Source organism: Electrophorus electricus, chromosome 10, assembly GCF_013358815.1.
Source record: "Electrophorus electricus isolate fEleEle1 chromosome 10, fEleEle1.pri, whole genome shotgun sequence".
NCBI lineage: Eukaryota > Metazoa > Chordata > Actinopteri > Gymnotiformes > Gymnotidae > Electrophorus > Electrophorus electricus.
In genome coordinates, this window is record NC_049544.1 from 22,629,566 (window position 1) to 22,654,043 (window position 24,478).

General features: G+C 43.1%; 2 long non-coding RNA genes across 2 annotated transcripts; one reads left to right on the forward strand and one right to left on the reverse strand.

Moving 5' to 3' along the window:
* Positions 1–981: 981 nt before the first annotated feature.
* LOC118242191 lies at positions 982–4,401 on the reverse strand. Its single transcript, XR_004776629.1, has 3 exons — positions 4,242–4,401; positions 2,200–2,274; positions 982–1,014 (listed from the first exon to the last, which is right to left on the reverse strand). It is a non-coding gene; the product is annotated as an uncharacterized LOC118242191 (long non-coding RNA).
* Positions 4,402–12,553: 8,152 nt separating this feature from the next.
* LOC118242165 lies at positions 12,554–23,518 on the forward strand. The gene is made up of 6 exons (XR_004776611.1): positions 12,554–12,849; positions 13,030–13,167; positions 13,272–13,391; positions 15,361–15,501; positions 16,810–16,942; positions 22,842–23,518. It is a non-coding gene; the product is annotated as an uncharacterized LOC118242165 (long non-coding RNA).
* The last annotated feature ends 960 nt before the right edge of the window (positions 23,519–24,478 follow it).

The window sequence follows — 24,478 nt, forward strand, 5'->3', positions numbered from 1 at the left end:
TGTTTTCATTTTTTAAAAACTATTCTCATTATTATTACTGGTCTAAGATGTCATAGTTCTGGTGTTGTTTGCCCTACCAGAATTCTCCAGAATTACGATCCCCCTCACTCACTTTATTCCACAGAGGTGATCTGAAACAACCATAAATCCAGTCCTGGATGAGCTCCAAGCAGCCATGGAAATATATTTCTTCATCCAAAACAACCCCAACCAAAAAAAAAAAAAAAAAAAAAAAAAAAAAAAAAAAATTTAAAATGCCCCAAAGTTATGCTTAGTCATGCTACTGTGCATGCGTTCTGCTTAGTCACACAGCCATGCAGACAGATACAGGGCTGGAGGTTCTGTTATTTAATTTTCACTAATCTAGTCAAACATAAATTTAATTAAAAAGACATTACATACACCAACTTGTATCCTGCATAAACATGTGCCAGGTGTGACAGTATTTTATGTCCTCTGGAACACCTGGTTTCTATATTTTTATGCAGAGGAATTTGCTGAACACAGTTTCACTGAGAACTGAGTTTTAATGCCTGTTTTCTTCCAGCAGAACCTTCTATGCACACAGTTTCTTACTATAAAGAGCTGAAGTAGTCAAGAGATCACACTTGTGGTTTTTCCTGGAAATATATTTAGCAAAGCAATACAGCAAAATCCAAATCCAGAAATCTGGATGCCAAGCTGGTCTGTCTACTCTTTGAGATATACTGGATTTTACTGTAACTGTGAGGTGTGTGTTTGAATTCACACAGCCAAAAATGTATATGAAACAGTAAATCACAGCAAGTAAAATATTTGTAAATATCTGTAACTTGTATAGTTACAAACCATGCTTAATTCTCAGTGTTTAGTTATAGTAAGGTACTGTGCTAGCTGTACTGTAACTGCGAGGTGTGTGTGTGTGTGTTGAGAGAGTAGCTACACTAACGTATCACTCCAGTCTCTGTTCCACTCTCTCTGCCCCCATGGGTTGAACAGTCGCACCAGTTTGGCTTCCTTACCATCAACCATCAACTGTTTAAATAAAACAAAGAAAATCTTCTTCACTGATAAAGACACAAAAGAATGAACATGCATAGCTCCTGGCAGTAGTGCAGGGAATGCTACCTGATTCACATTTAAATAAATAATATGGGGTAATGTCACAAACAATAGACAAATAACTGCATGCAGATATCTTCCATATCTTTTTTTTGGGGGTGGGGTGGGGTGGGGGGGGGGGGGGTTGTATCTCAAAAACATCTTCAACCAATCAAAATAAATAAAAAAATGTACCTTCAAAATTTCTTAATTTCTCTGTTACACTGCACCCATTTCTATGTGTGACTTTTTAAATCCCTCTGTTTCTTGAAACAATCAATCCATCAGTTTTTAAAACCATTTTGTAAATACATTTTAAAAATTTCATTTATACTTGTGTTCTGTTTTATTCTTTATATAAATGTTTATGTTCTTGAATTACTTTTGCATATGAAACATGTTGCACAAATAAACTTGCTTAGCCTTATACAGTTATATATAAAGTTATTTTTAATGTTATATTACAAAGTATGCTGAAAGTTTTGCATGCTTTTGCTAATGGTGATAATGGCGAGAGACATGGGACTTCTAGGTGTTCTCGGACAATTTTGTACATATACATATTTGTACATGTGCAAATTTCACCACATCACTGTCAAGCTGTGAAGTATTTCAGTCATAGTATTCAAAACGAACTGAATCAAGATGTTGCTTGGGCTACAAGCTCCAGGAAGCAGGCTGTCTTATTATGATAAAGGTGAAACTTCAGGGGTCCAAACACTCTATTAGAACAATTCAACAGGAGACCTCTTAAAAAACAAGTTCATATAAATCTCTGCAGTGTTGAGAATCATGGAAACTTAGTTATTTAAAATAACTGAACCATTACACTTCATCACACAGAGCATGCTTTTAATACAGGTCTATGCCACCTCATCTTGTCTGGTTAATGTTTTCTGTCAGAAGGTGGAAACAAATCCAGAATTGCTAGGCCTATAGGCTAAATGTTACAAATGTATATTTTAGGTGGTGTAGCTTACAAAGTATTTTTTATTATTTTAAATACATATATATATTTTTTTATCCCAGGCCAGTACAAACCATAAAATACTTCATGTGTAATTTAAATATTGTTTTCAAATACGTCATTAAAATACTACACAACTCTGTGCTGCTCACCTTGGTGACACCTTTGACAGAGTAGGCATGGCCCTCCACTATACCACAGGGTAACACTGTGTTGGCAGGGCTTTCCTGGAAACACATCAGTGTCAACAGACAGTTGGGGCCATTTTTCTATGTGCTGGCTGCCTACAATCTAAAATGGCTGTCAGCATAGGAACTGTGTGGGTGTGAGTGTGGGAGTGTGATCCCTCAGAAATATCTGTGCCACTTAGAGGATGCTTGGTGGTTAGCACATTTCTCTCTTAGTGCTATGATCTGTGGTGGAGTTCCTATCTGGGTGGAGTTTCCATGTTGTCCCTGTGGTCTTTTTCCTACAGTCCAAGAACATGGTTACTAAGTTGATTGGATACTCTAAATTGTCCAACTGTCCAGTGACGGTCGGTGCTCCGTGTGTGTATGTCCGGTGACGGTCGGTGCTCCGTGTGTGTATGTCCGGTGACGGTCGGTGCTCCGTGTGTGTATGTCCGGTGACGGTCGGTGCTCCGTGTGTGTATGTCCGGTGACGGTCGGTGCTCCGTGTGTGTATGTCCGGTGACGGTCGGTGCTCCGTGTGTGTATGTCCGGTGACGGTCGGTGCTCCGTGTGTGTATGTCCGGTGACGGTCGGTGCTCCGTGTGTGTATGTCCGGTGACGGCTGGTGCTCCGTGTGTGTGTATGTCCGGTGATGGCTGGTGCTCCGTGTGTGTGTATGTCCGGTGATGGCTGGTGCTCCGTGTGTATGTATGTCCGGTGATGGCTGGTGCTCCGTGTGTATGTATGTCCAGTGATGGCTGGTGCTCCGTGTGTGTGTGTCCAGTGATGGCTGGTGCTCCGTGTGTGTGTGTGTCCAGTGATGGCTGGTGCTCCGTGTGTGTGTGTGTCCAGTGATGGTTGGTGCTCCGTGTGTGTGTGTCCAGTGATGGTTGGTGCTCCGTGTGTGTGTGTCCAGTGATGGTTGGTGCTCCGTGTGTGTGTGTCCAGTGATGGTTGGTGCTCCGTGTGTGTGTGTCCAATGATGGTTGGTGCTCCGTGTGTGTGTGTCCAGTGATGGGTGGTGCTGTGTGTGTGTCCAGTGATGGGTGGTGCTGTGTGTGTGTATGTCCAGTGATGGGTGGTGCTCCGTGTGTGTGTATGTCCAGTGATGGGTGGTGCTCCGTGTGTGTGTATGTCCAGTGATGGGTGGTGCTGTGTGTGTGTATGTCCAGTGATGGTTGGTGCTCCGTGTGTGTATGTCCAGTGATGGGTGGTGCTCCGTGTGTGTGTATGTCCAGTGATGGGTGGTGCTCCGTGTGTGTGTATGTCCAGTGATGGGTGGTGCTGTGTGTGTGTATGTCCAGTGATGGTTGGTGCTCCGTGTGTGTGTATGTCCAGTGATGGGTGGTGCTCCGTGTGTGTGTATGTCCAGTGATGGGTGGTGCTCCGTGTGTGTGTATGTCCAGTGATGGGTGGTGCTCCGTGTGTGTGTATGTCCAGTGATGGGTGGTGCTGTGTGTGTGTATGTCCAGTGATGGTTGGTGCTCCGTGTGTGTGTATGTCCAGTGATGGGTGGTGCTCCGTGTGTGTATGTCCAGTGATGGGTGGTGCTGTGTGTGTGTATGTCCAGTGATGGGTGGTGCTCTGTCCTGGTCTGAAGCTCCTCCCCTTCCCCTGCACCCAGTGCAGTCCCCCAGGGGGCTGTGGTTTCCAATAGAGAGTATGCTGTATGCAAATTAGTTGCCACTTCTCATTGGTGTGTGTGTGTCTGACTTGATTGTAAAGTTTGATTTCTGTCTGTAAAGTGTCCTTGGGTTTGAGAAAGGCACTATATAAATGTAACAAATAGTAATAAATGTAATACAAAAGTCACATATGTATCATTGTGAGTCTGGATTTGGTTACCATTATCTTCCTTCTTTGATATCTTCATTAGATTTGGCATTAACAGCCTGAACAGTGATTTTGGCCTAATGCCTGATTCACTTGTGAACCTTTAAAATTATTACTGGTGTGTGTGTGTGTGTGTGTGTGTGTGTGTGTGTGTGTGAGTAGTCAGAGGGTAGGGTGTGGTGAGCTCTCACCACTAGGGGGATCCCACAGCCCATCAGAGCGTTGTTCTTTGCTGCCTGATCCATTATGTCCCAAAAGTGTTCTGGAGCTCTGCTCAGAATAAATTCCTCGTACTTGCCACCAGTGAAGTCATGCAGGGCATGACACACATACCCACCCTTCAGATTGACATATGAGCCACACATTCTGGAAAAAATGCAAAACACTAAGCATTAGGTGATAGCTGTGCAAAGGAGTCGCTGAGACAACCCAGTGCCTAGTAGAAGGATCTAATGCAGTCTGCCAGACACGAAGTGGTTGGGATCATATACAGGAACACATTCAAGGCATGTGAGCTGGACACCCCCAAGTCCAGATGGGAGGAACCGCTGCCAGACTGGAGAACAACAAAGCTTAGATTCCGTGGGACCTCCAGATCCAGACAGAGAAGCAAGTAGCGGTAAACCTTTGACAGAAGACCAGTGTGAAGCCAATAGCATGAGTTACCATTAAGTGTGAGCTTTATCAAGGAGATGCCCTGTACCTGTTGCTGTTCTGCGTAGACCTGAACCCACCTCAGTGTGGCTACGGATACCGGCTATGGAATGGATCAACCATCAGCACCTCCTGTATATGGAGGCTGTATGCCAGAAGTGAACGAGTCATCATCTCACTAATCCATCTCAACAGGATATACAGCAACGACATCGGAATGTCATTCGGATTGCATAAGTGTTACAAGGTGGCTAGAACAGAGGGGATCACACTACCAGAGGGTAACGTAACAGACGTTGAGGGCAACTACCTTGGAATCCCACAGGCAAATGGGAATCATGAAGAGACCACAAGGAAAGCAGCTACAGCCAAATACCTACAACGAGTGAGGCACAACCTGAGAAGTGAGCTGAATGGGAAAATCAAGATCCAAGCTATCAACACGCCTGCCCTGCCAGTCATCAGGTACCCCGCTGGCATACTTAGCTGGCCTATGGAGGAGACAGAAGCCACTGACATCAGGACAAGGAAACCCCCTTACAATACTCGGAGGGTTTCATCCCAACATCAGGAAATAGGAACATGAAAAGCATGAGAAATACCAAAGGGCTGAAGGAAGAGAGGGAAAAAAAGTGGGAAGTGAAGGCAACTGTGGATGGACAGGCAGAAAACCTGAGCCTGAAGGAAAAGTCCGCCCGGAGGTCGAGTGGGGAATCCTATATATATATATATATATATGAAATATGAATACATGTATAGGAAAGTGACCTACTTGGCATATGCCTTCTCTAGCAAAGCAGGCCAGAACTCCTTTCGTGTTTTGCAATGCACAAAAATGAGTTTTCCTTTGATCGTTGGCAGTTTGTCATCTATCACAACATCAGTCCATTCTCCAGATCTCCAGAACTGTGTAAAATAACATAAATGGCCTAACTAACGCAGAATAAAATAGACAATAAATAAGACATTTTCTATGTGGGTACTGAAAAAATTACACGGTCATTTGAGATATGAATATACCATAATCTAAAATTGGTACGTTATTTATTTGTATACTTGGATTAAAAAAAATACAGATAGAACACTATGGATTGCTGCACTTGCCCTGAAGTGAAATATTCCTGCATAGTCTTTTCCAAATGACTGATCCCGAGAAACAACCCGATCCATGATGTCTTTCCGAAATGTAATCGCCCATATCGCAGCCAGAAACCAGCAGTTTCCTAGGAAACAAAAGAGTAATCTCTGACACGCTGCAGTGAACATCTCCTGTTTGTTTGTACTTATTCTCAATATAAGTCTAATCTGATTTCATACAGAAATAGAAAAATTTGACATTCATTAGAGTTAATACAAGTGAAGTTTGTATTAACTGTATTAAGTTTGTTCATGTAAAAATGTATGTTTGTAGGGTTTAAAGTGGTATATCTCCACAAAAGCAAATAATCATCCATGATACTCAGTTAAAGTTACCAAGTTGTCCTTGGGAGAAGTCAAATCTGGATTCCCCATCTATAACTAGACAGGGGTCTTTCACCAGCTCCTGAGAAAAGGGGATGAACAAATAAATTATACAAATGAATATGCGAAATAATCATTTCAGATATAAAACAAGTTTGTCCATGAATCAATGCCGTTTTTTACTAAGCTTTCTGTGAATGTAGTTGTAACAGTGTGCATACTAGCCATAATGTATTATGCTGAACATGCCTGGTGTCTCATTTAAATACATCAGACTGTCTGTAGAAGGAGATGTGGCTGGTTTGATTGAGCAAGAAAAGTCCCCACGATTATATCTCACAGTCCTCCTCAAACACACATATCTCACAGTCCTCCTCAAACACACATATCTCACAGTCCTCCTCAAACACACATATCTCACAGTCCTCCTCAAAACACACATATCTCACACTCCTCCTCAAAACACACATATCACACTCCTCCTCAAACACCCATATCACACTCCTCCTCAAACACCCATATCACACTCCTCCTCAAACACCCATATCACACTCCTCCTCAAACACCCATATCACACTCCTCCTCAAACACCCATATCTCACACTCCTCCTCAAACACCCATATCTCACACTCCTCCTCAAACACCCATATCTCACACTCCTCCTCAAACACCCATATCTTACAGTCCTCCTCAAACACATATCTTTCACTCCTCCTCAAACACATATCTCAGCCCTCCTCAAACACACTTTGGTGATTGGGGACTTTGGTGATTGGGAGATTTGTCCACAGATCAGAGCTTTCAATAGTCTGTGCTCTACACAGTTTATGATGATGGCTTTCTTTTTTGATTTTGTTAACACAACTCTTTAATTCAGCACTTTTCCTACCACAATTGCAATTAAAAATCTACATTTCTTTTTTTTCCATTTTGCTGAATTGTTCCTTTAAACAATACAAAATAAAATAATCAATGATAAATAAACAATACACAATAAAAACTCTCATATGAATAATCACACGGATAAGACAATCATACTACCCCTCAGAAAAAATACTTTTATGAAAACTTGAAAAGTATAAAATAAATTAGAAGATGCTAATTTGTCAAAGCGTAAAATTAATAAACACAGGCATTTACTGTCAGATTAAGAAATTCTGATAAATGCTAGCATACCGAAGGCTCATCCAGACCACTTTATCCATGTCAGCATGGGACAGCAGGCCTGCGCCAGTGGAGCGCTTGCTTGGAGGGAATTTCTCATCAGTGTATTTCTCTTTTTTCCTGCTGTATTCCTGCTGCAGCTGCTGGAAGAAACATCATGGGATTGGCAGGAGAGCCTGCACCAGTGTTGGGAGGAGGCATTTCTGTACGTCTGCTCAGAGAGAAACACATGCAGGACTCACAGCATCTACAGTGTTTAGATCTGTGATGGCAAATCTAGCTCAGGGTTTATGTCTGTACAGGCAATCAGGATAAGCCCATGAGCCCACCTTTGCCTGTTGTTGTAACTTTAACAGGGCAGTGGTAGCTCAGTGGCTATGGTACTTGACTAGCAATCAGAAGGTTGCTGGTTCAAGCTCCGTTGCTGCCAAGATGCCTCTGTTGGGCCCCTGAGCAAGACCCTTATCCCTCAAGTTGTGTTCAGTCATAATTATAAGTTGCTTTGAATAAAAGCATTAGAAAAGTTGTATTTGTAAAGTGACAAACCACCATTTTATAAGTTATTGTTATTTGCAAGTCAGACACACAATGGAATATTTTGAAATAGACCTATTTCCTGAGAAACCCAGAGAACATGGAACAGGAGTTAGAGGACCAGCTAAAAGCCATTAGACTTGTTTATATTTCATGTCTTCGTTTTGAATCACTGTGCCTGTTTCCCCTTTTAATAAATCAAACTAATAAATCAAGTTGAAAACATATTTGTATATGAAATGTATTTGCATCACTAAAGTGGGAATAAAAATCTATATCTCTCATACTTTTACAATCACACTTTTGCTGTGACTCAGAAACAAGCTTTCTTACCAGAGGTGGATATTCTGAAGTTGAAGGGCCGTCTTCCTCATGGTTTACACTCCCAGCTCTCTGTGAGCAGCAGCACAGGTGTAAAAAGGTCTCTAGGTGACTGGGCTGAGAAACAGGCCTCTCACTTCCACCATTCTTACAGCTTGTTTCGTTTTCTTCTCCCTCGGGGCAGACAGTTACCATTATCTCTTCCTTTTACTTTCACACTGCCCTCTCTCTTCAAAGGAAGGCCCTCATGCACACGCCTTGGTCCTTTTGCATAGCAACTGCAAAGAATTGAGTGTGTTTAACAGAAGGTGGAAGGAATCCCAATTAGATACAGATCTCTACTCATACAGCTCTTTCTTCGAAATCCACCTCTGAAATTTCTGCCGCAAAGCTTTACACCTACGAAGAAGAACCGTAAGCGTGTGTAGCTGCGTCTCCCTCACCCAGCTCCTCAAAATGTTTTTCTCAAGACGAACGAGAGCAGCTGCTCATATTCAGTAACCGTGTGCTGCAACCATCTCCTCTATGATAGCTCTGCAACATCTTTCCAGACCTCCATCACAGATGCCTCCATAACACTGTGTCATGTGCCGACTTCCCCTTAAGACAGCTCACTCTAGATATGTCCAACAAAAATGGCTTCTTCCCAGTTACACTCTCTTCCCAGTGTCTTGTTCTCACCCAGATTGGACAGGCTCACCCTACACAAACCACCCTCAGGAGATTTACATGGTTCGGTGGGGCTAAATCAAACTGTGATTATTCTGAATGCTTCTTGTTATCTCTGCTGTCTGCCCTCAGCAGGCTTGGCTCAGCGTGGTGTCTGCATCATATAGTGAGTGACATGGAGTGACTCTACTGCATGCACACACCTCTGCTTTCTTCTGTGTGTCCTTTAAATGGAAGATTTTCAGAATACTCTTATAATAGTTCTTACACACACACACACACACACACACACACACACACAACCCTACCTACTGTAGTGCTTAAAACACACACACTCACGCACACATATATGAAGAAAAATAACTTGTACTGCCTGTTTTAGTGGTCTGTGACACACCTGTGTGGCCTCACTGTCAGACATCTTGATGGCACATCAGCCTACATGTACTAGAAAAGGAGAAGAATGGGGGGCAGGAGACAAGAAGACACACCTCTGTGACTTCCTGTAGATACATCTCAGTCAACCTAAGGAAAAGAACAGGATAATCGCAGGACATGTTTATTTATATTTATTTAACATATCGAACATAAATTGTTTAAATAATGAAATGTAAATAAAATGTTAAATATAGGGACAACAGGACTACTTTGACTACTATATAAAAGTAACGACGAATGGTCACAGTGTCCATTTCCTTAGTCTCCACCAATAGAAATGAGCAGTTTGGTTTTGAGATGGTAATTCAACGTTCAGTCGGTATTCAGCAACAAATTCAGTGACTTTTATTTTGCACTATCTAAGCTAAATTCCTTTACTACCTATTAACTGGAGCAGCGCACTAAGGTCTGCCGCCGGATAACGCAGCTATGTACTCACACTGCCATCTGCTGGATACTCCAAGCACTGACATCATTTAATATAAAGTAATTAACTGTTACAATGTGGCATTTCCATTCACAGCAGTACCCGTCTATCCAGAGTCCGTTATAGAAGTGCTTCGCTCTCTCCTGTCATTATGTCAGTGCTAATAGTGAGAGTATCGGAGCCGGTTTATGAGGAGCCTGACCACTTCATATTCCATTCATTATATCAAAAAAAAAAAAAAAAGCACTGCAAAACGCCAGATTAGGTCAAAAGTAATTTTGCAATATAAGTGATATGAACATAAAATGACAATGTGGTATAAATGTGGTATAAAATGGACTTAAAGGGGACGCAGTCTGATCTGATTGGCCAGCTCGTCCACTCTGTTCTGATTGGTCAATCGCCAGACCGGTTCTGCCCCTTCGAGTTCCCCTCTTAACAGTGTGCAGACAGATCCCTTCTCTCCGGTGCAGCTGTAAACACAAGAGTGTTTGAAATGCTGTTCATGGGCAAAAGAAAAGATGCAGTTCTCTGCAGGCAGGCAGAACGCAGCGTGATACATAAAAATACCAGGGTCGTTAGAAACCTAATTAGCCGGTTAGCAGGAGCCTACATATGAGCACTCATTTGACTTGAAAATAGTTCAGTAATAATGAATAGATCTTCAGACAAACACACTTTCATATCTGAAGCCTGATAAATTAATTTCTGTACAAGGCCTAATTTATCCATGTTTGTAGCTTAGAAAAGACAGAAAATAACAAAGCAATTCATCAAATGTATATATGTAAATATATTTAGCCAGGGATGTATTAAAAGTAATAGAACTAAACATATTCATGTGTGTTTTGTCCCAATCTTCAAGATTACATGCGGGGAAGGCTAGTGTCAAACCGTACGATCCCTTCCTCTCACCAGCTGGAGAGGCTGGCGCATTTTCAGACGCATCTGTGGCAAGACGCACGGCTGTGATGCTGCAGTTCACCAGTCCACCAGGGGCAACCACGAGATACGCGATCCCATCCAACAGCAGTCCCTGAGGAAACGGCAGAGTAGCTCCCACTCTGATGCAGAAGCTTCCTCAAGCCCAAGCCTCATGGGCAGGTGCCCGCCTCTGGATCGGTGCTCGCCCATGGACACGTGTACGCCCGATAGGCTCCGGTCTTTTCTACGGACACCTGTGCCCCCACCGGTGGTGGTCAAGTCCAGTCGGCTCCCCAGGCCGTTGGGTGTACACAAGATAGCCAAGGCTGTGGACGAGGCCTGTGAGGTGCCAGGTGAGTTCCTTTGCTGGAAGACTTAGACTTAAAGCACTTAGAGTAACAATGATCAGCACAGGGGCCATAGTCAGCTCCCCAGTTTTACACATAAACCTTTTCTGTAATGAACTAAAATACTGAATATTTAGAAAAGACAGAGCTTCAGGCCATCATAAATACACAGCAGCTAGCATAACCTTAAGGAAAGTATTATTAATAATCAATGGAAAGTTAATGAACAGTATGAAAATTTTGTCTCCATGGATTCAGTGAGCAGGAAGGAAAGTATTGTCTCTGTGGGAACAGCGGCAGTAAAGAACAATAAAATATGTCTGGAGTCTGTAGCTAGCAAGCTGTGTAGTATGAGAGCCCAAATTAACCAGGGGAAGGGCTCAGGGGCCTGTCGTGAGGCTGTAGGCAACCGGGCCATCCAGAATGTAGTAGGATCCGGTCAGGGCTCAGAGACTAGCAAACTAGCCAGCAGCAAGGCCGGCCCAAAGACAGCTTCGTTCAGTCAGGGGGCGGCACCAAGATCCCACAACAAGCCGGCTGAGTAAAGCGATGTCCCTAGTGCTGCAGGAGGCAGTCAGGGTGAAGGAGAAGTGGCCGAGACTCTGAACCTGATTAGGCAGCAGCCTCTGGCTAGTCCTGAACTGGCCCTCAGTCAGGCGTCTCAGCTCCTGGAGGATGAGGACTGGTAGGCTTTTACTGAGCTACAGACTGAAGATACGGCTGAACAAAGATTAGACCAAGCTAGGCATTGTGTTTTAGTCCAATAGCCAGCAAAGAGCCGTAATTACCAAGGATACGTAAAAATAATTGCATGCTTTGGACATATAAAGATAAAAAAGTCAGGGGCACTCTGACAAGGAAGACATTGTTTCTGTGTTGTTAAATTTAGATTTTATCGATGAAACCTGTTTAGCATCACTAATGTCACAACAGCAGGTATGTACACTGTGTTCTAACGCTGTTTTGGATCAGGGAGAAGAAGACGGACGGCCTCACTCTGGTGCGGTCTCTGGCCCAGAACCACGCCCACGTCCTGCTGCCCAAGCCCCATCACGTGTGCCTGGCCGTGGTGGAGGAGGGGAGGGGCCACTCAGGGACCAAAGATTCTATAATCAAACAGTTTGACATTTTGTAGTCCCAGCTGGTCTTACTCTATTTTACGACCAACACGTGGCTCACTGTTGTCTCCACCTCTCTCACTCTCACTCTCTCACTCTCTCTCTCACTCTCTCTCACTCTCACTCTCTCTCTCTGTCTCTCTCTCTCTCTCTCTGTCTCACTCTCTCTCTCTCTCTCTCTATCTCTCTCTCTCTCTATCTCTGTCTCTATCTCTGTCTCTCTCTCTCTCTCTCTCTCTCACTCTCTCTCTCTCTCTCTCACTCTGTCTCTCTCTCTCTCTCTCTCTGTCTCTCTCTCACTCTCTCTCTGTCTCTCTCTCACTCTGTCTCTGTCTCTCTCTCACTCTGTCTCACTCTGTCTCTCTCTCTCTCTCTCACTCTGTCTCTCTCTCCCTCACTCTCTCTCTCTCTCTCTCTCTCTCTCTCTCTCTCTCTCTCTCTCTCACTCTGTCTCTCTGTCTCTCTCACTCTCTCTCTCTCTCCCTTCCCCTTCTTTGTGTCCACTGTCTCAGATGAAGAACCTGCGCTCCACGGTGTCGCCATGACAACGCTGGCGCACGTGTTCGTCCGGCTGCGGAAGGCCATGGACCCCGAGGCGGCGTTGGCCGCCCGCAACCTGTTGCAGAAGCCGTGCGAGAGCAGCCCGTTCATCAGGGAGGCCGTGGACCTGGCACTCAGCGCCGTGGTGCAGAGCTGCTCTCCCTGACAGGCCATGCAAGTTCTGCTGGCTGGGGGACTCAGGTAGAATCACCTCACCAACACCTCAACAGATGCATGTTGAAAACACAGTCGTGCAGGCATCTGAGCAAAACAAATGACACTCCCGGAAGAGGCTTTTAGTAGAAGACAGGAGCACATGTATAGTACAGCACAGCTCGGTCAATACCAGGTCGCTCCAGTTTTTTTTCTTTAACCTTCCAGCCACCGAAGCGGTGCTGTGAGGAAAACAACTGCGCTTCATCTGGGAGCTTCCTGCCTGCTCACCGGCAGGAGGGCCATGACAGAGCGCTTCCTCACTGCCATCAGCCGATTGGCTCTGGATGCTGCACAGGAAGTCAGGTAGGCAGCTCACTTCCTTTTTATGGCCCTGGAGTTAGCACTATAACTATCACCATTCATCAACCAGCCATGAGAGTAATGAAAAAAAAAAAATCTCCTCTCAGGTTCCATGCCAGAAACTGTATAAAGTTTTTGGCCACCCATAAAGACTGCATCAGGATGGTGGAAACATTTCTGCCCCCGAAGGATTGATCATCTGTTAAAGATATCATCATAAATGGCAGGTAAAACTAAGAGTGAGATAACGAACAACCATAACCAAGTTTATATCATATCATTTTTATATATGGAAAATTATAGTACTAATCAGATTTTTTTGTCATCTCTTTGATACACACCGATTAAAATGTACATGTCACAGGATGAGATCAGCAACAGAGTTTACATCAACAAACCACCTCATAGATCAAATAACAGCTTTTACCACACAGTTCCCTTCTCATCAGTAGACAAAAACACCGGCTACGCTACAAACGTCACGTCACTTCTGACCCATGTGAACTACACCATCTCTAGACCTTCTTTTTCTTTTCTTAGTGCATGTTTAATGGTATTTAAAATCTATCCCTTTAGGGCCTCCATGTTGGCCACATCTGTAGGATGTATTGAGTCTGTACTTCAGACAGGCCTGCTGGCTTTGACTCTGTTTACTAGAGTCTCAAATGGCCTCAGGTTCTAATATGCTGGCTGATCTGGGTTAGGTGGGTCCTTAGAGTTTGTTTTCAAGGGACTTTTCAGCAGGAGAGAGGATGGTGCTTTCATGCCAAGCTGTGTTAATAGCAAATCTTAGTTCTGGTATCCAGCATTTGCAGGATCAGTGGTTGTCTCTGATGTAGGATGCTTTTCGAGGTTTGGTTTTCCTGAGATTGTGTCGAGATTCTTCCATTTCAAAATGATTGAGGCCAGGAATCACTATAAGCCTTAGACATTGTTTTAGATATGTGCAAAATAATAGCAGTCTAACATCACTAATGTATTTAATTACTGATTTTGGCAGAAAAGATATTACAACATGGGAAAAAATGAATGACTAGGTGCAGCCGAGTAATGGGCAACCAACACAATCAACAGTCATGACATGCACGCTGCTAATTGGGTGTAATTGACTCATTTAATGAAAGGGGCGAGTTCAAATTAATAGCAGTGTGGAGTTCAATTAGTGAGGTCATTCATTCTATGAAGAAACAAGTGTCAATTATGGCCCTTATTTAAAGAAAGAGAGCAGCAAATGTTGTAACCTGCTGGTTTTAGCCCTTGCTCAGTGAGTAAAATGGGTCGTTCCAGACATTGTACCGAAGGAGAGAGAACTTTGATCAAGAAGTTGATTGGAGAGGGGAAAACATATAAAGAAGTGCAGAAAATAATTGGCTGCTCAGCTAAAATGATCTCAAATGCTTTAAAATGGCAAATAAAACCCAAAACACGTGGTAGGAAAAGAAATACTACCATCATAGAATAACAAGAATGGCAAAGAAGCATCCAATGATCAGCTCCAGGAAATTCAAAGAAGATGTTCAGTTAGCTTTGAGTGCTGCAACAATCAAAAGATGCCTACATGAAGACAAACTATTTGCAAGAAACCCTTGTAAAGTACCACTGCTGAAAAAAAGACATGTTGAATAGGTTACAGTTTTCCAAAGAACACATTGACTGGCCTAAAGAGAAGTGGTGCAACATTCTATGGACAGATGAGAGCAAGATTGTTCTTATTGGGTCTAAAGGCCACAGTTTGTGAGAGGACCCATAAACACTGAATTCAAGCCACAGTACACTTTGAAGACTGTAAAACATGGAGGTGCAAGCATAATGGTTTAGGGATGTTTCTCATACTTTGGAGTGGAGTCAGACCCATTAATCGCATACCATGGACCAGTTTGAATATATCAAAATACTGGAAGAGGTCATGTTGTCTTATGCTGAAGAAGAAATGCCCTTGACACTGATATTTTTTTGAACAGCCCATTATTCTTTTTTCTACATTTTCAGTTTAAAAATTTATATTTTCGTGTTTTCATTTGTAATTGAACGTGCAGTGCTCCCAGTGCCTGTGTATATGGAAATAAATGCTATTATGAGGCTTGAGCTTTTTCTCAGTTGTTTTAAACACATTGCTATTATTTTGCACATAACTGTATATCAATGGCCTGATCTATGTACTCCTTGGATTTCATGGCTTGGTTTTTGTCCTGACAGGCAGTGCAAACTGTGGGCCCTTATATATCCAGATGTGTGCCACTCCAATCAAGTTTCCCAAGGATACTTGTCGCAAACAGTATGCACCTGACAACAATTTGGAGCACTACAGCAAAGGGTCCAAATACGTTTATGAATAAGGTGAACAAATAACTTGTCATAAAGGAACACTTGTTCAGTTATGTCATACAGCAAAACGGACAGACGGACAGATGCAGGGCCACAGCAGTGTTTATATCGAAAATGCAGCGATGTCATAATGATGTTTAAAAAAATCTAGTTAAAAAAAAAAAAAAAGTCTGAAAGCATAGGACTTCCCTGGAATTTTATGTGTGGAATGAAGAATTCCTTGATACAGAACATGGACATTAGATATTATAAGTAGATTTTGAATTCCTGCTATTTACTACATACCAATAATGCAGCTTTTGTACTCAAATGTGTGCTCCAATCTAAAACATACAAAAATCGAACAGCACAATGCTCTGTTGCAATTGAGAGTTCCTAACAGATTTTTGCCCTGTATTAAATAAAAATAAAATAAAATGTTCCGGTGCACAGCTTACAGAACTGTTGCATATAGCTAAAAACAAAATTATTTGCTATGTTTTTTTCATTTTGTCCTGCATTAAAAAAATGAGCACAGCTTAGAGAACTGTCCCATACAAAGAGACCCAGAATGGATGACCAAATAACCCATGAGAAAAACTATTGGTATAAATATTAATAAGAATGTAAACATCAAAACATATGTGAAACTGTCTATTGATTATTTGATAAATTTAAGTAAAATAATTAAAGTCCAAGCACTTAAACTTGAGTCAAGCTATTTGTAAAAAGGAATGACTTCATGGCAAAATGGAGTGATGGAAAACAAAGTGTTAACCACAAATAAGTTGTGTTTTGTTTTTCTTGGTATTTATTTAAGGGGTAATAGAGATGGTACACATGCACAGGCATTTAAAGTATCTGAGTGTGGATTACAAAGAAACTGGGTGAATGCTCGAATGCATTGACTAACTTGAAATATTCCAGTATAAACTCTTTTTATTTTGAAATCACATATGATAATAAAATGCCAGAATCGTTGGTTAGCTAACCAGCTAGCTCACCAACTAAATATCTAGGCTGGTTAGCAAGCACATAAAAATTAGCTGCAATATTAACATTTTTTATTACATTTATGAGTTAACATACTGCAATATAATTAAAACCTGGTCTACTTATTTGAGATGTTTAATCCATAAGCCTTTCCTGCATTTCGCTGTCCGATGGAAACTGTCCAAACGTAGCTAGTAAGCAGGCTAGTTAACCTATCTAGGTTAGCAAGGACCACAGGGTGGTCTTTCATTTTGGGTCCAGCATTTGCAGTGGCGAGTAATCTGTTGTTATTCACACACATGCAGGAGAAACTATTCAGTGTCTAAAGACCCGCTCCTCTCCTGACAGGCCACTACATCAGCGACATAGCTGAGGAAGAAGGGGAAAGCTCATTCAACGACTCAAAAGTGTCAGGAATGACCGAACCGGCTGAACGGATGCGCAGGACAAGAAGTGCCTACCTGCTTTTCTACATGCACAGGTAGTAGGTCACCATCTCAGTCAGGTACATGCACTGAAACTCAGCACAAATAGTGGAGAGGCTGAGTTTCAACTCCTGTTTTGCTGTTCTGTCCAGTGGAGCTGGAGAAAGAAACACAGTCCCATGGGGTAATAACCCCCTAAACCCCACACCAACCATGCCATGACTGGAGTCAGTTGGGTTCAAGAGCAGTAATCTGGTGCTTGCTGGAGTAATACATTAAACCTTGTAATTTTTCTTTGTTAATCCACACAGCAACCCATCCTGTGCATCACACTGTTAACCTAGATGTTCCCTAGTTCATCTTAGAATGTAGGGATGCTGTAAGAAAATGGTGCGTCATTTGTGGTGATGCTTGATTTAGCCAAACGGTGTTTTCATCTCTCCAGGCTAAAGCATTCGATGCCTGGTCTCAGAGGAAAGAGTCTGTGTGCCTTGAAGGTGGATGAAGTGTCAGAAATGACAGGCTGTGTTGACAGCCAGATGACAACAGACCATGACAGCACTGTTGTTACAATGTGTTTTTTGTTTCATCTTCTTGACTACTGGCAAAGGAACAGAACAAAGTGGCATAACTGTCATTTGCTCTGGAAAGCAAAATCAATTGGAGTTCTTTGACTTGCTGAACAAACTCTAGGTACAAGGCCCACATACAGGAAACAAACTGACACTACACAGTGGTTAGAAGAAATTACAGTTAACCTGGCTGCACAGAACATTAACATGTTGCTAAAGTGGTGCAATCAAATCCAATCCTGTGTATTACCTGTCATCCAGCACTTAGTGTGGAAAACACTTCAGTGGAGTATATCCCCTAATCGGTCTAAAACACACAGGAAGCCTTCTTAGTCTGTTGTCCTAAAAATCTGATAAAGTGCTGAGTTTCGTTCACTGATGACACCCAATTTCAGAATTTGACACCAGATTCCCCAAGAGGTTCTCCTCAAAGTTCCTTAAGGAACATGATACCTCCTTCCAGGAGCTAGATGAACACGTGTATGACTCTGAGATACACATCAACCATGTCTTCAACCAGATGCAATCCATAAGAGAAAGCTCAAAATCAGGCTTCATTACATCCCAAGCAAGCAACTGCAGCATCGCATACCAAGTTGTACTAGGGAAAATGAGGATGAAGATTTTTCCTAGTTTAGCTCTCCAACCAAGATAGGGAATGTCATCAACAATGAGCAAAGACTAGCCAAAACATTTTACATTATGGTAAAATATGAATTAGTGATAACCAGGAACATAAATAGACATGACAACTCAGAGACCTGGAGCTGGTAGTCAACTCACCACAGCTGGTAATCATGAATGTGTGCCTAGCTGATAAACTAGAACTATCTTAAGGGTATACAGCACTTTCCTCTTAAAACAACCCCTTTACTCAGATGCTGAGCTGTTGTTTTAATGTTTGTGGCTTGTGTCGATATTCATATTAATGAAAAGGCTTTATTGTAAGTTTCAAAATTATTATTTTTTGTGACCGGACCACTTTTCAAAACATGCTGCATGCACATTCAATGAGACCCAGAGAGGAATACTAAATAACTCAGGTGAAATCTAAGAAATAAATTAAAGTAATAATAGAAGCATCAAAACCTATGTGAAACTATATATTCATTACATGTAGATTTCGGTGTGTATTTTAAAATGCAAGTTAAAATGTTGATTGTCAAGCTGTTTGCGGAAAAGTAATATAACAAATATGTCAGAATGGAGAATAGAGTAAAGTATCATTTATAGTATCATTTACATGAAGGAACATGAACCTAGAGGCAGCAAAAACAGGGCAAAGCAGTTAAAAAACAACATGCAAACAAATAAAACCCCCTGTTGTTGGCTAGCGATTTCTATGAACTAGAAATGTGCAGGTTTTAACATTTTGTGCACAAGAACACAGTGTAGAATATAAATGTGTAAGTTTTTACATAATGTTGTGGTCAAACTGTCTTTTTTCATTTTTGAATGTTTTTCCTTCAGATCCTTCCTGCTGGTATAATTGAAGATGGTTCTGACAGATTAGGGGCAGGCTCTTGGGGTTCTGACAGATTAGGGGCGGGCTCTTGGGGTTCTGACAGATTAGGGGCGGGCTCTTGGGGTTCTGACAGATTAGGGGTGGGCTTTTGGGGTTCTGACATATTAGGGGTGGGCTCTTGGGGTTCTGACATATTAGGGGCGGGCTCTTGGGGTTTTGACAGATTAGGGGCGGGCTCTTGGGGATGGTTCTGACAGATTAGGGGCGGGCTCTTGGGGATGGTTTTGACAGATTAGGGGCGGGCTCTTGGGGATGGTTCTGACAGATTAGGGGCGGGCTCTTGGGGATGGTTCTGACAGATTAGGGGCGGGCTCTTGGGGATGGTTCTGACAGATTAGGGGCGGGCTCTTGGGGATGGTTCTGACAGATTAGGGGCGGGCTCTTGGGGATGATTCTGACAGATTAGGGGCGGGCTCTTGGGGATGATTCTGACAGATTAGGGGCGGGCTCTTGGGGTTCTGACAGATTAGGGGCGGGCTCTTGGGGTTTTGACAGATTAGGGGCAGGCTCTTGGGGATGGTTCTGACAGATTAGGGGCGGGCTCTTGGGGATGATTCTGACAGATTAGGGGCGGGCTCTTGGGGTTTTGACAGATTAGGGGCAGGCTCTTGGGGATGGTTCTGACAGATTAGGGGCGGGCTCTTGGGGATGATTCTGACAGATTAGGGGCGGGCTCTTGGGGTTCTGACAGATTAGGGGTGGGCTCTTGGGGATGGTTCTGACAGATTAGGGGCGGGCTCTTGGGGATGGTTCTGACAGATTGGGGGCGACCAAATGAGGGCATTTCTCTTGGCGCATGCTATTGGCTAATGGCTCCTGGTTTTGTGACTGACAGCATACTACAAAAAGCCTTCTCCAGAAGATGGCAGACGAGGATGAACGTAGACAGGTTAGATAGGTTAAAAGCAACATTTGGGTTAATCTAATTCGTAATAATTTAATAGTAAATCTTAACAATTTTTTAATGAAGTTTTCCATACCATGACTTTACGTGAGGCAACTGTGTGACATGGATCAGATTCTGTTTGTTGACCTCACAATTTTTCCCCATCACTGAAAAGCAGTTGATGGGCAAAATGAGGGTTTATCTGATGTTGCCGTGTCACCCGTTCTGCGACTTGTATTCGATGGGCTTGGTTGCCCTTGGTGACATGTTGCAGTGGTGGGTAGACAGAATTAGCTGAACTGAGGCATGGCTAACCCCAGAGATGCATGGCAACTGCTGTGGTGAGGGAATTTGCAGAATGAGGCCAGAAGAGCAGTTTTTGGTTTATTGGTGACAGAGCCTGTTTCTTTGGAATTTGGCAAGAATTTTGGCATTTGCACTGTAAGTAATGTGAAGCCTGTTTGGATGGTGTTGGTTGAAACCTTCTGCGATAACACGTGTGCTTTGTTCAAGTGATGAAATGAGGAGGATCTACATGTTCTGCTTCTCCTTTTATCGCCTGTACAGAAAAGAAATCACTATTTCAACGAGCATGAAAAATGTTACGTTGACACGAATCACACCACTATTTTTCTGGTGAAATTCTCTATGGGTTTCTCACACACCTACCTTTCCATTTGAAAAACTAAAGTTGAATTCAACATGGCAGCATTCAATGTTGGTCACATGACCAAACAGGTTTCCCCCCTTCTCCTTGTGTCTTGGATCACCATCTGCCAAACCGTTTTCATTTTATATGGGCGTATCCTTAATTTTGAGACACTCAGTATATTTGTTTTGGCATATAATCTGCATCAGCATGGTCCATCTAACTAGAAGAGCCACTTGCACACCTATGCAAGCAGTTTCAGAGGTTCAAGGATTCCACTTACTGCTCACAATTAGTCTTCATTTCAAAGTGGTTTTAATTGAGCAACAGAACACGAGTGTGTAATCGTGAATGCCATCAAGACTGTGATTTGGTCACAGTGAATAATCGCAGCAGTAATGCTTAAAACTGATTAGCTTAGTTTGATTTTGTGTGTTGATGTAAATACACACACACACCACCACCACCACCACTAAAAACAACAAAACAACAATCAGTTTATTTATGCTTGTATCAATACTAGTAGTACCTTTTGAGCTAACTGTAACACTGCAAATATTTAAACCTTCTTCAAAGGATGACATATACTATTAGCAATTCGTCTGAGATCCATCCAAGATTCAGCAAAGGATCACCACAAATTTCAGCTAATACAGGGGCATTCAGAGCCTTGCAGAACCAATGTTGGTCACACGGCGGCAGAAAAGCACAGAGTAAAAATGAATTCCCTAGCACTGAATATACAGCCTCCTTTCTCCCCTGATGCCAATTTCCAGAGGCCCTGTACAGAACCGCAGTCTCACTGTAAGTAACCGTCTCTGAGCTACTGTTCTCCCTCTGACAGGTGATTAGTATGCTGTCACTTCTGTCAGTTTACATAAAGCGCATCAGTTTGACAAGTCAATCAACTAATCATTGATTAGTCTGAAAAAATAACAATATTTTAGAAATCATCTAGTTTTGGCTGGCCATCATTCACTGTCCCTTGCGAAGTAATGTATCGGTTTGAGGGTCTGTTCTCTGCCTATGTGCATGGGCTGTGTTATGTGTAATGTTGTGTGAAAAATGAATGACACCACCTGACTGCACAGAGGTGTGGAAGTTTGCCACAGCCGCTAATAACTCCAGTCCATCATGCCTGGGGCCACCTGCCTGCCTCTGCTCACACTCTCCCATGACATATTTATGGAAGTGCAAGCAAGACACCGGCACACATTACAAGGATAATGGAAATGAGGTTTCGACCTCAGGGTGAGCTATTTACGTGTTCGGAAGGTGGGCATCATGTTAGAATTCCGGAGCGGGAAGCTGATGTAAGATACCCTGCAACTTTTCAGATGGTACCAGTCAGCCCAAACTTCCTGGAAAAGTCACCCAATTCCATCATGTGCCGCTGAGTCTGCTGCCATCGTGTCAGTCCTGGTCTGCACACCACCCCAAAGCTAATGGGCCACAGGGTGTCAGCACTGTCTTAGTAACACACTTTAAAATGCATAATTAAAAAGCTTAGAGTTTCAGTGAAGCACCTCTGGACTTGGAATGCCTTCAGGATGTATGGATAATACTGAGGCATCCGCCACTGGACTAAGGGAATGAGCCAATGGGGAAAGCGGAGAGGAGTATGGAAAGAACCCCCAGAATGCTGTGCGCTTCTGTGCATACTTTATTTGGTTTAATAGATGAATCATTAAATCCTTTTTTGTGCGAGTTTGGTTCAATTGGTCTTGTTGTTCCCTTTTTGCTAAAAATTAGCATTTTTGAAATGTTACCATCATTGTGATGTGCTTTGTGTTTAGCTACCTTCTTCACATTTTCTCCTCCAAAGGGTTTTGGTTTCTGATTGTTTGCTTGTGTGTGGGTCTTTGTAAAGTCTCTGCACTTTGCAAATGGCCTGTTCCTCAAGTATAAGTACTGTTCAGTTTTTCTATGGCACTCTTATACTGTCTGAGAAAGACTTGTTAAAGCTATTTGCAGATCATGTACAGAATAGCCAACATCTTAAACTCAGCAGTCCTCCATAATGTTTCCTAACCCTAAAATCTCCCGTAGAGCACTAACACAGGTACAAGGGCAGGAATGTACTTCATGGTTGTAAAGGAAAAGGAACAGTTTGGCTGGCAAAAGCTTTTGATTTAGATTATTTTTAGACATGCGCATAAAAGCGACTAAAGTTTCTTGAAGTGTTCCACTGTATCTAGGGGGTGTTTAAAGTGAACTCATTCTCACAGAATAGTTTCAACTGTGGTCACACTCGGGCTCAACTCTTAGTATAAATGTATATGTGGATCAACGTTTTTCTAACCTGTTGTTCATTTTCTCTCAGACTCCCGGGCCTGGGTTGATTGAAACCTCTCGCCATGTGAGTGATGCGTGGAGGCCTGCTGGTCTGCTTTGGTTTTGGGGCCCATTTGTTCTGTCACGCTCCGTGATTGGGGAATGAGCTGTGGCTAAATAACATCGCATAATGTTTCCCTGCCTTACTGACGGCTGCTGCTGGGAGCCAACGCAAGCAGCCTGACTGCGTCGCTCGGCAGGGCCCTCGGCGGCGTGTGACGTCATGCTGTTTATAAAACTCTGGATCTGCCAGGCCGAGCTCATTTTCCTCGGCTCGCTCTTTTAATTTCAAGCGGAGACCCTCCACGTTAGCGGTATGCTCTCAAATTTAGATCCTATGCTGGCAGGACTGATATGTGTTTAGAGAAGGAGTCACGGAGGAAGAGGAAGAGGAGTCAGAGAGGTTTGTGGGATTGTATTACTTTAACAAAACAGAACCTTCTCTTGAAATGTTGTACCTAAACACCAACCTACAGGATGCAGCTAAGGAGACAGAAGTCCAGTGACCTGCTGGATTTACTGCTAAACACCTGGATTTAGCAAGTGTTTCCTGCGAAACACCAGAGGAATGCAAATTGCTTGTGAACATACCAACAAACAACTACTGTGTGTTTGCTCCAAGAACTAAAGGGAGTTTGAACTTTTAATAAACGAACTCATTTGTCAGTTGTTAATAAATATGTACCACTCCTGCACATCACACCTTCAAGTGCTCCGACAAGAGGATAAATGCAAGTGTGTGCAGGCGTTGGGCTGGACACAACCATCTTACATCTTACATGGCTTTAGTGATGCTGAGGTCACCCGTCAGTCCTGACCTTGGAGAGCTGTATGCGCATGCACGCACGCACATGCACATGCACGCACGCACAAAATGGCAAAGGAGACTAGATAATGATCCCTCCATGACTCTGTCAGCAACCTGCCAATTCACAAACGGGCCAATACACACTAGGGCCCAGTTAGTTCTTAAAAGCACAACACCCAGCTTCTACGGCCCGTGCCAAAATTAGTCCTGAACCTAAACTAAACATTACAGTTTTACTCTAACACTAGGCTTGAGGAAACCTCCCATGGTGTCTGCATGGTTGAAATTGGATGGCAAAGCAAAGAAGGTACCTTGAGGCCCCTTTGAACTGAATCATTGAGTACTAGTCATTTTAACCAATCGCACAGTGTCTAACTAAGAAATGTCTTTGCAGATTTATTTGTCAAAGAAAGAAAAACAGTCACAAGGTTCTGCCTGTTTTCCTTTCTTTCTCCCTCCATCTCTGTTTTCCCCCTCTCTCTCTCTCTCTCTCGCTCTCTCTCTATCTCTCTATCTCTCTGTTCCCCGAGCAGCTCTGTGCTCTGACAGCTATTACGAGGCTCACTATTGCTCTGCAGTGGCGGAGGAACTGGGGGGTGGGGGGGCAGAGTCCCAGAGTCCCCGCCTGCCCCAGCTGTCAGGACCTGAGACCGGGAGGAAGAAAGCTTCCCCCGCCCGCAAACTCCCCCCCCCCCCGCAACGCTTCATAGCAACCCCAAACACGGCACCCCGACTCCAGCTGGCTAATGAGAGGGAGAGGGGAAGGTGATTTAATACCGCCTGGACCTAGAGCCTGGGAATGCCACATGACACCATTC